At 45.9% G+C, this 14,764-nt stretch overlaps 1 long non-coding RNA gene across 3 annotated transcripts in view; it reads left to right on the top strand.

Annotated features, from left to right (window-relative positions):
* LOC144818513 (uncharacterized) overlaps nucleotides 1-5,630 on the top strand; it is a 65,149-nt gene extending 59,519 nt beyond the window's left edge. For all 3 annotated transcript variants that reach the window (XR_013607129.1, XR_013607128.1, XR_013607130.1), the window contains one exon: nucleotides 3,507-5,630. This is a non-coding gene — a long non-coding RNA (uncharacterized LOC144818513). The remainder of the gene's footprint in view (nucleotides 1-3,506) is intronic.
* The last annotated feature ends 9,134 nt before the right edge of the window (nucleotides 5,631-14,764 follow it).

Genomic DNA, 14,764 nt, shown 5'->3' with positions numbered 1-14,764 from the left:
GGAAATGACTTTTGACCACCACAAAGCACCTACAGAAAATGTCTTCAATTTAAAAAACGTGGAAAAAAAATTATAGCACAAATAATGATTTAATTAATTTCTCACACCATGTACTTCCTATCTTGCCCACCATAACCTCAGTCCACTGAGACTCATGTCTGAGTCGGATGGACTGTCGGTTTTCTGACGAGAGTTCCCCTACTGAATCTGCTATTGGAAAACTTACTCCAATGGCCCAATGGAGTAGGGGCCGTCGTAGTAAAGCCATCAGATTGCCAGCCTGAGGGAAAAAAGTCCCCACAGGTGTGGGTCATTAGTTACTTGGTTTACAAAAACAAACTCCGACTTTGGGAGTCTGTTTTCTAAAAAACAATGAGGCTCATTTACAATAGAAAGGCGGAGCGCAGCGTCAAGCTAAAATTGCTAATGCCGCACTCCGCCATTCTGAAAATGCAGGGATGAGCCGTGTTTACAATGATACGGCTCACCCATGCATTTTCCCTAGAGCTGGTGCTAAATTCAGCTGCCTAGGGTGTCCCTTCCTGCACATAAACAATCACTAATTGTGATTTGTAACTCCTATGCTCCCTTTCCCGGCGAAAGTCTTAGAGAAAATTGTCAACAGACAACTGACCCGGTACCTCGAAGACAACAACATCCTGGACTGATCCCAGTCCGGCTTCCGCAGCAACCACAGCACCGAAACCGACCTCGTCGCCGCCACCGACGACATCAGGACCCTAATGGACAAAGGAGAAACTGCAGCCCTCATCCTTCTGGACCTTTCAGCCGCCTTCGACACGGTCTGCCACCGCACCCTAACAGCGCGCCTCCACGACGCCGGAATCCAAGAGGAGGCCCTGGCCTGGACCACATCCTTCCTCTCCGGCAGAACCCAGAGCGTCCGCCTCCCACCCTTCCGCTCCAAGACCACTGAGATCATCTGCGGCGTACCACAAGGATCCTCTCTCAGCCCAACGCTGTTCAATATCTAAATGGCTCCACTCGCCCACGTCGCCCGCCAGCACAGCCTCAACATTATCTCCTATGCCGACGACACCCAGCTGATCATCTCCCTCACCGAAGACCCTCTCACCACCAAAGCCAACCTCCACAGGGGAATGAAGGCCGTCGCCGAATGGATGAAGGACAGCATGCTGAAGCTGAATTCTGACAAAACTGAGGTCCTCATCCTCGGCTCCACCCCCTCAGCCTGGGACGACTCCTGGTGGCCTACCTCGCTGGGAACAGCCCCAGCACCCACCAACCATGCATGCAACCTGGGGGTCATCCTCGACTCCACCCTCTCCATGACCAAGCAGGTCAACGCCGTCTCTGCATCCTGCTTCAACACCCTCCGAATGCTCCGCATGATCTTCAAATGGATCCTCTCCGAAATGAGAAAAACCGCCACTCAGGCCCTCGTCACCAGCAGGCTGGACTACGGAAACGCCCTCTACACAGGAACAACAACCAAGCTCCTGAGATGGCTGCAACGCATCCAGAACGCCTCGGCACGACTGGTCCTTGACATCCCCCGACGCAGCCACATCACCACCCACCTGAGAGACCTACACTGGCTCCCCATCAACAAGAGGATCACCTTCAAACTCCTCATCCACGCACACAAAGCCCCTCACAACGCCGGACCACATACCTCAACGGACAACTCAGCTTCTACACCCCCACCCACAGCCTCCACTCAGCCAGCCTCGCCCTCGCCATGGTTCCACGCATCCGGAAAACGACCACTGGCGTCAGATCCTTCTCCCACCTCGCCGCCAAGACCTGGAACACCCTCCTCACCAACCATCGACAGACCCAAGACCTGCTGACCTTCAGAAGACTTCTCAAGACCTGGCTCTTCGATCAGTAGCCCCCCCCCCCCCCAGCGCATTGAGACCCTCACAGGTATGTAGTGCGCTTTACAAATTCCTTGATTGATTGATTGATTGATTGATTGTGTGCTGCACTGTGCAGCACACTTAGAAGTTGCAATTGTTATTATTTTAATGATTGTTTATGTGCTGGAAGGGACACCTAGAAACAGCAAAAACTAGGAGAAATTAATATTTTCTCCTCATTTCGCCATGTCAAGACCAGGTTATTTTTTGCCTAATTTTGGAGCTGCCCCATATTTATGCCTCCCTTGTAAATAGGGGGCAGCATCAAAATTATTTGGTGTTGCAGCAGGACACCCACCGCAACACCCATTGCCCGACCCTTTCACGCTAAGTGTAGCGTGAAAGAGGGCCTTATTTACAAGGCGGCGTTAAGTGGCTTAACGCCGCCTTGTAAATAAGGTGAATGATTTATTGCCACAGGAAGGCACAATAAGTGACGTTCCTGTGACGATAAGCCCCTGTAAATATGCCCCAATGAGCTTGGTGGGTTGCCTTCACAGCTGGTGGCAGCCGTCCACCAAACTGTTTGTACCTTCAGAGGAACCACAGAGACAGCAGTTGCTCTGAAGGTAAAGAGATCATCACTGGGCCTGTGGTGATCACTAAATTTGGCTGGTTATAGTAATCAGAGTGGCGGATGTAACGCACTCCGCCACACTGACAGACGGACTACACCCTTCAACCTTAAGTACATTTTAAAGTTTTCAGTGACTTTACTATGAGTCCAAATATGCATTTAGAGAATAAGTGATCATATACATAATCGATGTTGCCTAGACGACACTCCCCAAACAAACCCAAATAATACTAATAACACTATGGTAATCAAGGGGCACATGCATCATTGTAAATACCGGTCGCCCTTTGCTACAGGTAATGAAATCTTGCAATTTATGTAATTGTAAATTTTGCAATTACCTAAATTGCACATGTATTCAAGGAATCGCAAATTGGATTCCCTAAATGCAATGCAATATGCACTTTAAAATTGTTATTTCACAATTTGGGATCGCAAATTAGCATCAATTTAAAGTTGATGGTAATTTCCAAAAACTTTGAAAAATGCACAAAAGTGCATTTTTGCACAAAAGTGCATTTTTCAAAGTGCCATGTTGCACACACACACATGCCCTTGGGGCATGTGTGTGCGCAACTAGTGATCACATGCAAATTTCAGGGGTGCATCAAGGTGGCCTTTTGGCCCCTTGCACCCATGCAATTGCATGCGCAATTTGCGAGTACCTATTTGGTACTCGCAAATTGCGCATGCAATTCCCATTCATTCCTATGGGGCTCTTGGCCCATTGGAATGAATGGAAGCTATTCCTTAATTACGAATTGCAATTTGCAATTCGCAATTAATTAAAATGTAGGAATTGGTACTATTTTAGCGAAACCTACATGCATAGGCAATTGAGATTCCTTAATAATCACAATTATGAAATCCCAATTGCCTACAATAATGCATGTGTCCCCAAATACCTACACAGTTGCATGTTTTTAAAGAAGATATACCCTAGTGCAATCAAAAATGTGCCTGCTCTTGCTAGGAAAACCTCTTTACAGATGTCTTCTGTTTTGTTTTGTGTTTTTCTTTTGCAGGTTACTGCTTCTGGGAGGAGTGGCTATCAAGGTTAGCGCTTTATGGCTATTGCTGATGCTGTCGTCACCAACACCCCTGCGCTTTACAGAGTGGTCCGCATATGTTTGTGCCGTGTTCAAGAGAAGATGTTCTTAGTGTACATCAGGACACACTAATGTGCTGTTGAAAGCCAAATGCATAGGACAGAATTCACTCACTTGAGCCAAACCATGTCTTTACTCAAAACTGGAATATGTACCTGCAAGAGACCTGCAAGAAAAAACATTCCAAAACAGTGGTCGGAGTGAGCGGGATCGGAGGGGAACGACGTGCCCATACTTTTCAATTTAAGCAAAACCGTTCCCCTACATTCTGTGAAAAGACAACCGTCCTGGGATGGTTAATTGCAAGAGCTGAAATGCTTCAGCTGCAGTGTAAGACAATGAGTCTTCTGTACTGTGAAACTGAAGGCAGGCGAACAACCAAACAAGACGTCATGCTTACCTGAAAGAAATGTGACTTTGTGCAACGGGTCGAACTGCTAATGTAAAGGGAACTCGGATGCCGGTATTGGCTTTAACTCATGGAATCACTTGACAAACATTTATTATATTTGAGTGGTTTTGGGAAGGAGTTATCAGATGAGCTGTGAAGTGTGTGCTTTTTAAAGGGGCATAACGCAGGCCACCGTGCCGCTGGGGCGCAGGGGGCTGTGTTAACCGCGTGCGCGCTAGCGGTTTTCCCGCTGTGCGCTGCGTTTTTCTAAAAGCCGCGTTACATGACGAGCTCAGCTCGTCATCAGCGTACGAGCGCCGTAACTCATGACGAGCTGAGCTCGTCATGAGCGCGGAAGGGGTTAAGCCCCTAACTATTCTCCACTGCTCCAACCAGAATTCAGTCCTGTGACTCTCTGGTTACAGACACAGACCTCTAATAGAGGCTTCATAAAGCACGCTAGTGCATACCCCATTGATTAACTTAACTTGCATTTATTTTACATTTACGCTGTGTGTTATTGTACACACCTGAAGATGACAGACCGAAAAAAGTTACAGAATGTTTCGTTTTTTTAGCCATGCCTTGACCCCCCTCATGTTTACTTGCCCGGCCCCATTGCACACAGCATCACAGTTCCCTTCCTTATTTTAATGCACTTCGACCGCAGTTTAGAAAAGCCTGGTAGCGGCCACATGCAGGAATTCTGATGCTTCAACATAGAAAAGCTCCGGAAGCAGTGACATCTAATCCCCAGGGTTCATAAGGAACAGACGCCATTACTGCTTGGTTCCCAGATGACCCTACACTGTGTGCCTTGGTGCCATTGTTGTGCAGTGTCTCTGTATTGGCTCGGGCGTACCCTTCCGCTAAGTGTTTTATCACTGTGACCACACAGGCACAGCAGCCTTGTGGAGTGTGAAAGTCCGCGCCACAGAACAAAATATTGTATGAAGTCTGAGTACCTCCTGCGACAGTTAGCACTATTTGCCCAAACAGCTTTTCAAGTTTACTTCAGAGCTGGACGGCACGCATTATCTATCTCCTCATAACAGGATCCTAAGAATGGTGTGGTGCAGAGAGCTTCCTATCCCTAAGATATGGGAGGGGGACGGATTATTGAGGGATGTGGGCAGTAGCGGCCGGTGGTGGGAGTGCTGCCGGGGCGAGGGTAGAGCAGAGTGAGGGGTAGTAAACTATGGAATATGGCCCAACGGAGGTAAGTAAACAAATAAATGAAGAACACAAATTTTGTTGCGCACGCTGCATCGCATTTGGCAATGCAGCGCGCTCAATGAAATTAATTTTATTTATTTATTTGTTTACTTACCTCTGTTCGGCCGTATGCCGTAGTTTACTACCCCTCACCCGGCTCCTCCCCACCCCTGCCCCACCGCCCTCAGCACTCTCACCAACGGCCGCTACTGGATGTGGGTCCATGTAGCCATCCAGGTTTTGTTTCAAAATTGTGGAACACCCTGGGCCTCATTTATGAAAAGTGATGCATCGCTGCGTGAAAACAGCGATGCGTCACTTTTCACTGCACCCTCCTTGCGCCACCAATGATGCGTCATATTTACAGTATGACGCATCATGGCGCAAGGAGTTAGATACGTCAGTATTTCTGACGTATCTGTATGGCGCAAAAGTGACGCATTGCTAGAGTGTGTCACAAAAGTGACGCAACTCCAGCAATGTGTCCTTTCACATGGGGCAAGCCCCATGTGAAAGGGCTTGCGTCAGTCTTACGCCTGCTGTGAGGCAGGCGTAAGAAATTGACGCATTTGTGTCCTAGAAGTGACGCAGTGAAATCTTATAGATTTCACTGCGTCACTTCTATGACCCTTTCCTGCGTCAAAACGCCCCCCCTGCATACATTATACCTGGCATAGGTATAATGTAGCGCAGGGGTTTACAAAGTGACGCATCTACCTAGATGCGTCACTTTGTAAATATGGTGCAACAAGGCACATTTTTTACGCTGCTGGTGCGTCACAAAAAGTAACGCACCGGCGGCGTAAAAGTGACGCACAGCCTCATAAATGAGGCCCCCTGAATCTGACCTTAAGAGCAGATCCTCACTTCCTGTACTTCAGGAAAGTTCTATAAGATTAAACAATTCCAGCCAGTTAGGCTAGCATTGGAATTACAGAAGTCCTGGCATCGAGCAAGGAACATCAGACATGACTCGAGTTGTGCCTCAGAGATGATCGGACTTCTGCTTTGCTGCATTCATAACGTTAACTTCAAATGAACAGTGGACATGAGGTGACGCACAGTGGTCTGTAAAACCTACACATAAATCTATTTTCTGAAATATTTTATGTAACGTAAAAACAAATGAATTCCAAGGCCCACTATGTGCATTGTTTGTGCTAGCCATCTCTCTAGTCCCTGTTCACCTTCAGTTCAGAGTGCATCCGTACCACAACCAAGTGACATAGGTGGCAGTGCTTAATTTGAGCCCGTTGTTTCCTTTGCTCAGCGCCAGCACTTAAGACAGTCTGCCACATGGCTGCGTTGTTTGTCAAATTTGGAGACTAGTACAATAACATTTTGTTATTAATTCAATATTGATTAAGAATTACTAATACCTGTGGCAAAGCCATTCTTGTAGCTTTGGAGGCCTTGGAAAAGTCTACATTTTCACAATTTTAGGAAAGTGTTGGTTAGTAGTTGTGTTCTTACTGCTACTAGCAGCGCTGACTGAGGCAATGGGCATTGCAAGCAGAAGTGGCGTCCTGACAAGAGCCCAGGCCTTTTTTTTTCTTTTCACAAATTAACCACTTGTAGACAGGGTATTCATACCAGATCAAACCTCCACTGGGGCTTAGCATAGCAGTGAACAAACCCAGGGTAGAGAGAGGGGTCGATGTGACCTGGGTGAGTGTGGCCCAGGCACCAGGGGTGCACTAGAGTGTATCCCCAACATGGAATACATCACAACTATAAAATCTGAATTCCCAAGACTAGTGTGAAGTAACAATTTGGTGGCCTGTTAGAGCAAACAGTTGCCATTGGGTGTTGCACTTTGCTTGGATATTGGGAAGCACAGCAGGGCATCTTAGAACCCATTACTGCAACAAAACTGCGGTGCTCTGAAACTGCACCCCTCACTCTCCTCGCCATTTCAGGAAGTCGTGACTATTTGGAAAATAGAACCGGTGCATGTGGGAGATATATATCATGTTTTATAAACATTTGCTGCTAAAATATGGAGAAATCTTTGGAAAATTGTAGAAAATGTGTAGTTTTGTAATGATGTGTTTAATGCAAATGTGACATCAACAAGGAAGCATTTATAAATAATAATAAAAAAATGCCGATCCACCCTTTTGTAGCCTATGTTCTGTGAATTTCCAACATGTTCCAAAACTGAGCATTATATGATGATGGGTGTGGACTGGCATCAGTGACTGCTTGGAAGGCGATAGGGTTCAGAGCCAATGCTGTAGACTTTAGAACCAGAACCCTGTTTTCCCCAGGCAAGTACATTTTGTGATCTTGGGCAAATTACATTGTCCCCATGCCCCAGCTCCACCACCTGCCTAAAAATGTGCACATGGCTAAAGAGGATACAGTTTAGTGAGTGTACATCATACAGGAAGCCTATCCATTTATATTGAGGTAATACACGCTTCTGACTCTCCCGGGGTATATTTGTCTATCTGTATTGCCACCAAGTGGATCCGTGGCATATGCCACATACAACACCATTAGCTAATAATTATTCCTGGGTTTTTAGAAAATGTCTTATTTCCCAGTATGTCCTAAAATCTCAAAGTGTGGTGGACTAAAAAGGCAGGAGTGGCTGAATGTGTCACACATGATGGGACCATTTGGCAGCTATACATCTTTTGTCCCTATAAGGATGCTGCAGCGCATAAATTGTCAGATCTTTAAGCAATAGCTTAACGTGAAATGACTACGTCTTCAAGAGCATTTTAAAGAAGTGCATTACACTGTGGTGGAGATAGTGCAACCACATCCTAGTGCTGCGTATTTGTATACAACCTAAACCAGGTGTGTATCGGAAATAAAAAGCATGCTCCCTGAATGGGGAGGAGTGCACATTAGGCAGCCGGGAGTTTGGTATGGATCCGTCTTTCTCTTGGTCACATATGCCTGACCTGCCAGGCAGGGAAGAGCTGCTGGCCAGAGCTTCTGACTTTGTAACTGGGGAAATCACTTAATCTCACCATGCATGGAAAAAATGAATGAGTGCCTGTGTAAAATAACTGCTTACGTAAATTGCTTCAATACCCTCAGTTCAAGTTCCTGCTATATAAAGCTGCAAAAAAAAGCTTTCTTTTCACTTTCTGGTGGGCCGCCAGTGGTGATGCTGCTTCCAATGCCCTGCAAGTCACCCGAATAATTGCAACTGAAGTCTTGCGGTGTCAGTGTGGCAACAGGGAGCTGTAAGTGCCTAAGCAGCAATGAAGAACCTTCTTTGTCCTACTGCTGTCCCTGCAAGAAGACCTCTTTTGGTCATAAGTTATGGATCCTCCTGCACACACTGCCACCACGTGTGCTGCAATGGTCCAGAACTATTGATGGGCCCCTGCATTCTCCAGCCAGCTTGGTGCATGGGACAGTCCGACTAGCAGGTGAGTCATTTCAAGACCTCTGAGTTTCCGGGTCAAGGGGTAATGTGCCTGGACCCCTTCCTATGTTGTTGAAATGTAAATGTAAATCTGTATTTGTAAAGTGCGAACTACTTACCCTTACGGGTCTCAAGGCGCTGGTGGCCGTCATGGAAATTAAGTGAGCTATTGCCCAGATTCACATGGTGCTGAGCTGAGCTGCCATCGGAGCCGGGGATCGAACCATAAACCCTGTGCTCCGAAGTCAGCTGCCCTGGCCACTGCACCACACCTTTCCACCTGAACTTGAACTCTTGCTGCTTCTGTGTGGGGCAATGCTGCCAGGGCTCGCCTGTGCCTCAGGCGCTCTTTTCCTTTCTCTGCGCAGCATTCATCTTGAGCCAAGGTACGGCAGACATATCTTGGGTCGGTGTGAGTGAGTCGGGCTGATCTATGGTGTAGGCAGTGTCAGCTGGTGATCCCTGAAAGTGGTGAGCATAATACTTGCCTCAGGTTCACCTCATTGTTTTCAAGCATTGCCTTGGGTGCCCTTTCACACAAATATATCCATACACTCACACTGTTTCCCACTCACAAATGCACTAGCACAAACTCACACTTTCACAATCACTGACCCTCACTCATAAATTCTGGTGTACAGGGGCTCTAATTTGAATTCTGGGGGTATAGGTGTTCTGCTTTAAAAGTGCAGCAAGTGCAGTTGTGCCATGGCCTATGTGCCCTGTTGTAACTGCACCTGCTGCACCATTGATAGAGACACTCCTAACTCACTCCCACTCCCTCTCACAATCTCACCCTCACTCATTCACTATAACTCACAATGCTTTGCTTACTCCCTTGCTTTTCTTTATTCATATCCACTTTCACTCTCTCTTACACCTTCATTGACACTCTCAAACACATTAAACTAAAACACACTCACACTCAATTTCATTCTCTCTCAATCACTCAGAAACACACATTCACTCACACTTACATAGAGAAACAACACAGAATTTTGTTATACTTACCTTTATTCCTTTGCTGGTAACTCAAAGGCTCCATGACATCAGAGCAGGAATCCGGTGCTGGATATAGGAACTAACAAGCCATGATTCCAAATGAGGAGCCAGACAGATCAGCAGAGCCACATTTCCGATGAAGTCTCACCACAATCCTCTCACAGCCTCTTTATAGGACTGGAAGTACAGCCCTATCAGAAGCTGAAACAGTGCTGGGGCCCTGCCCCTGCTGCTTGCTCTGTGTGGCTCCTCATTGGCCTCGGGGATACACTGATGTGCTCCCTAACAGTCCCATTTAGCATATATACTGCGCTGCCCGAGACATGTGCAGGATGTCTGCTAACTAAAAGGGATGGAGCCTGTGTAAGGGAATCATAATTGAACTATGCCCCTCACATGGGCAATCCGGTGACATCGTTTACAACAAATGTGATGCAGTGCATTCCATTACAACATGGTCATTGCAACGACCGCATTGTTACATCGCATACCATTAAAACGCAAGTTGTTACGACTTTCTGTAGGGGGCAGAAGGTATTGGATTTAAAATCCAACACGTTCCTTACTGTTGCACAGACTGGAGTTGGAATAGTACATTTTACTATTCCAAACTCCAGCATCCCACCCCCCACACCAAGTTGTTGTAACTACTTACGTTGTAACGGTATGTGTTGAAACAACGAGGTTGTTGTAATGACAGCATTGTAATGGCATGCAATTGTAAACATGTGCATTGTAACGTGGCCTATTCGCGCAATCCAGACATCCATCTACAAAGTGCTGTGCTTTTAAACAATACTCTTTACCTGGACCGTTGTGCAGACCTCTCATCCTCCGTCTCCTGTCATCAGGAGACTGGTAGAGGCCGAGAGGGCTTACCATCACACTCAACAGTTCATGTAAACACTAAAGTTGTGTTTCCATGAACACTGCTAAAAAAATGATTACAAGCGTAATAAGTTAATTTAGCAGTGGCTCCTTCAGCTCAGGTGAAAGGGCTGTGCCCTGGAGCGCCTGAAAAGGAGCCGCCCCTAGTAGTGGGCTGGTCAACTTTTGGGTGAAAACTGACTTACATCAGCAGTGTGGAGAGCGACAGTAGGAGCAAAGTTGAACTTTACAGTGTTTTCCCTGAATATGCGTCACCTGCGGTATTATTTAGGTTGATTGGTATTCTGCTAAAACAAGATTGATGGCTCTGTTTGAGATTGCTGCTCATTATTGTTTATTGCTGTGTTTGTGTAATTACTGTTTATTGCTGTGTTCGTGTAATTGAATTTATTGTAATTAATTACCAAGCACTCTTGGTATTTTTTACTTTTGAGGATTCGGGGGAGCTAGACATTTCTGCTAAAAAGGGAAGTGGATCCCCAGGGAAAGATTTACATTTGGTTGGTTTATTGTTCGGATCCTTGAGTGCCCCATCCCTTTGTGGAGGTGGAAGCATGGCAGGATAGGCCCTGCAGAGAGGGAGTTCCGTCCCCAGCAAATAGAGCCTTCCGCCCTTACAAAACTGACAGAGATTCGATTGCAAAGGCCCCAACTCCCACAGAGGCAGGAAAACCTCACCAGACAGGCCAACTGTGACCCCCACTATGACAAAGCGATAGATGCACATGTTGAGCCGCTCCAAGCGAGTGTGACTGAGCCTGAACCTCATCACCTTCTGACCATGCCAAGCCATGCCCCCATGTTTCACCTCCTAGCTAATGGTTGGGTCTGGCTGGGGATCCTCCCTCTTTTGCGAAGCCCACAACTGGCCTGTCCCTGTTCCCTCAGGTTCCTCATCAAATGTGATGCAGTGCGCGCAACAAAATTTGTTTTATGTATTTATATGTTAACTTACCTGTTAAAGTCCGTAATCCATACATTACTACCCCCACCCTGCCCCTCCCCCTCCCCACGTCACCGCCCGGCCGGTACTCCCACTAACGGCCGCGGCTGCCAGCTACTCATTACAAACGGTCACATGCATTGTTTGTAGGCTCTGGGAAATTAAGTGATATATCCATAATCTCAGGATGTTCAGCTGATGCAAGATTTAAACCTGGTTCCCCAGTTCCACAGTCGGCAACGCTGACAGTAATGCCACATCCTGGGAAGAGAGATGCAGCCAGAAGCCACATGAAAGCTCGGCTCATTTTGGGCTTGAGGTTCCAACAGGATCTCAAGCTGAGCCAGAGCCAGACTTCAGTCTCAACAACCTTTTACTGGCTCCCACACTTCTAAGATACAGGTAAGATAAGGTGCTGAAACAGATAAGAAGCAAGAAAATCGAGTGGCAATCAAACCAGCCAATGAGAAGCAATGGGCGGGCTGGCCTGTAAGCCCTGTAAATTCTCGGAAAACATACAATAGGTATTTTGCAACCAGACAGCTTGACTGTCTGGTAGTGTCGACCTAATATATCTCTTTCGTGGACACCCTCTAGGCTGCAAAGAGCACACACAGCTGCTGCCGTGCGTAGTCTACTGAACCAGCCAGGGGCAGGGCCCTCTTAGGGATGGCCACTGGAACTTTGCAGCACAGTAGGGCCAAATTATGCATTAGGGTCGACTAAAAAGCAAATTATGGCGCGCAATGAGACACGTTTCCTGATAGTATTACTTACTCGTTTTGACATGTTTACACTTTTTAATACAGTCTGGGCATTGGTTGCACGGTTGCACCTCATCAGTTCCAGCTGAACACCCAAAAATAGCAATAAGCAACAGAAAGGTGACCAGCCAACCTTGCAAAGGGGCCGGGCCTTTCCCTGCGCGGCAGTCACACGTACTGCTGCTGCCTTTCCACCAACTTTTGAATGCTTTGAGCTTATTGTTGTTTGCTTAAATCGTAAATGCGGCAGATTCATAATTATTCGAAAACCGCCGCGGTCGCACGATCTCAGAATTCCGGTGGCCCTGCTCGCAGGCCACCGTAGCCTTCATACATGACTGTCTACGGCGCTGAAACTGCGGTTCAGCGACATCAGAAGAGTCCACTGTGGGGGCATGAAGAGGTCCGCCGCCGCCGAACTTGGGTCTGTTAAGCGAGTTCCGGGCGCCTTCGAGCCCGCGAGGATCTGCGGGTCACGGTTTCGAATATATTATCCTTCCGCTGGTCGGCAACTTGAGTACTGTGAATTGGGTTCAATGTGATTTAGCTATGGTTCGGAAAAAATACCTCCTGAAAGTGCCAACATATATATGTATAGAGTTCAGAAGCAAGATGTGAAGAGCTTTATATATAAACAAAAATGAATTAGGCAAGAAAAAAAAGACTTACTACAAACCTAACTGCAGACTTCGCTTAGCTGAGTGACACCTGAACTGAGGAACTGAGTCTGTGTGTGTGTGTATGTGTATATATATATATATATATATATATATATATATATATATATATATATATATATATATATATATATATATATATATATATATATATATATATATATATATGTTTAATTGGATGGAACATGGCGTTTTAAATGTGATCCTGGGGAGCGTCAGAGCCTGTTTTATTTTGAAGGGGTTTTAGAGGGATATATATATATATATATATATATATATATATATATATATATATATATATATATATATATATATATATAATTTTAAACATAACCTTGGTACCCTAATCATCTTTCTTCATATCAACTTAAAAATCTCTTTGCTGTCCTACATTCTTGCCTATTTCCCCTATTTTGTTATAGAAATCCCGTTGTGTACTCCATAACGAGACCGAGCGCCCTCTAAAGCTATCCCAACATACACGCAGATTAAAATCTCGCAATAATCGATTTAGCACAGAGAAAAAAGGTTTCGACTATCCAAATAGAGAAAACGGAGAATGTAATCATGAATACATATCGAGTGACTCCGCAGTAGATTAAAAAAAATCGAGCTATTGAGGGAAACTGGCTGCACGGGGCGTGGCGTACTTTTAGATGAAGAGTATTTTCAGGCAGTTTAAAAGTTACGTTCATTACATTACCCTTGACAAGTTTTAATAGTTTGTCAAAGCCCATATTTAATTCCATTCCACATTTGTGTATGTGGCAAGTGATACAGGACCTGCCGGGGATAATGCATTTCACAATAAAATTGATGCAATATTATTACTCGCCGTTATTTTAATTTGAAATCTACCATTGCGCATGGCACTCATTGGTCAAAAGTAGGTAAGTAGAACATTTACATAGCGCCGCTATGAGTGAGCGTCTCTAGGCGCTGGACGCCTCGTCGCCTGCAATAAGAGGGGCTTAATGTGTGGGTTGGATTTGTACACAGCTCTGTCTGGCCGTGCTGGAATACAGTAGGTTTCAGCGGTACTTAATTTTTGAGTTGTAGACACGCCAGTTTTTTTTTTTTTTTACTAATGAATGTTTCGGGGAGGGGCGGCGGGGGCGTATGGAGTAAGCGGTAGGCCCCCTTCCCGACTCATAACTTTAATTCACGACGACAGAACACTTAGCAAGCACGGCCACTCATGACACCCCTTGCAAGGCGGCGTGTCGTTTGTGTGTGTTTTACACCTCTGAAAATCTTAGCACAAAACATGTCTTGGCTTTGGTGCCCGCAGGGAGTGCCGTATTAACGTGCCAGGACTCGAATAGATTAATGTTTGTTTTTATATTTATCTGGCGCCTTCTGTGAAATAAATTACATTGCCAATTATCACCGACGAGCAAAAAAAAAAACTAGAACAAAACTGAACGATAATTATTCAGAAAAGACGTGTCTAAATTGAATGAAAAATATCTTAAGGCTTTTCAAAATCGCTCGATTTGCCGGGGCCACGGGCGGAGGTGGAAGGCGAGCCACGGGCAATCAGGAAAATGAACCCTGTCCGCTCATTATCTGCAAAGGGCCGCCGAGTGCAAAGTATGACTGCGCGGCTATAGCCACCAAAAATGAAATGTGCTCCCTTACATTTATTACCACGATTGGAGTAAATGTAGGGGTTTAGAGTTTTTAAATAATTACAGTAGTATTCTCGGGAGCTGAACGAGCTAAAGCTTACCGGCCGGACTCACAATCGTAAGAATTTGCACCTCTATAAATGTACCTGGAATACATTTACACGGGTAAAGGTGCCTGATCTTCCTAAATGTGTGTGTGGGCAGAAAGGGGTAGTTTCCTTCAGGGGAATCCTCACACCCTCACACATTGTGGGAGTGTTGTCGTCCCTGGATAT

Source organism: Lissotriton helveticus, chromosome 2_1, assembly GCF_964261635.1.
Source record: "Lissotriton helveticus chromosome 2_1, aLisHel1.1, whole genome shotgun sequence".
NCBI classification, from domain to species: domain Eukaryota; kingdom Metazoa; phylum Chordata; class Amphibia; order Caudata; family Salamandridae; genus Lissotriton; species Lissotriton helveticus.
This window is presented reverse-complemented; position numbering and strand designations above follow the sequence as displayed.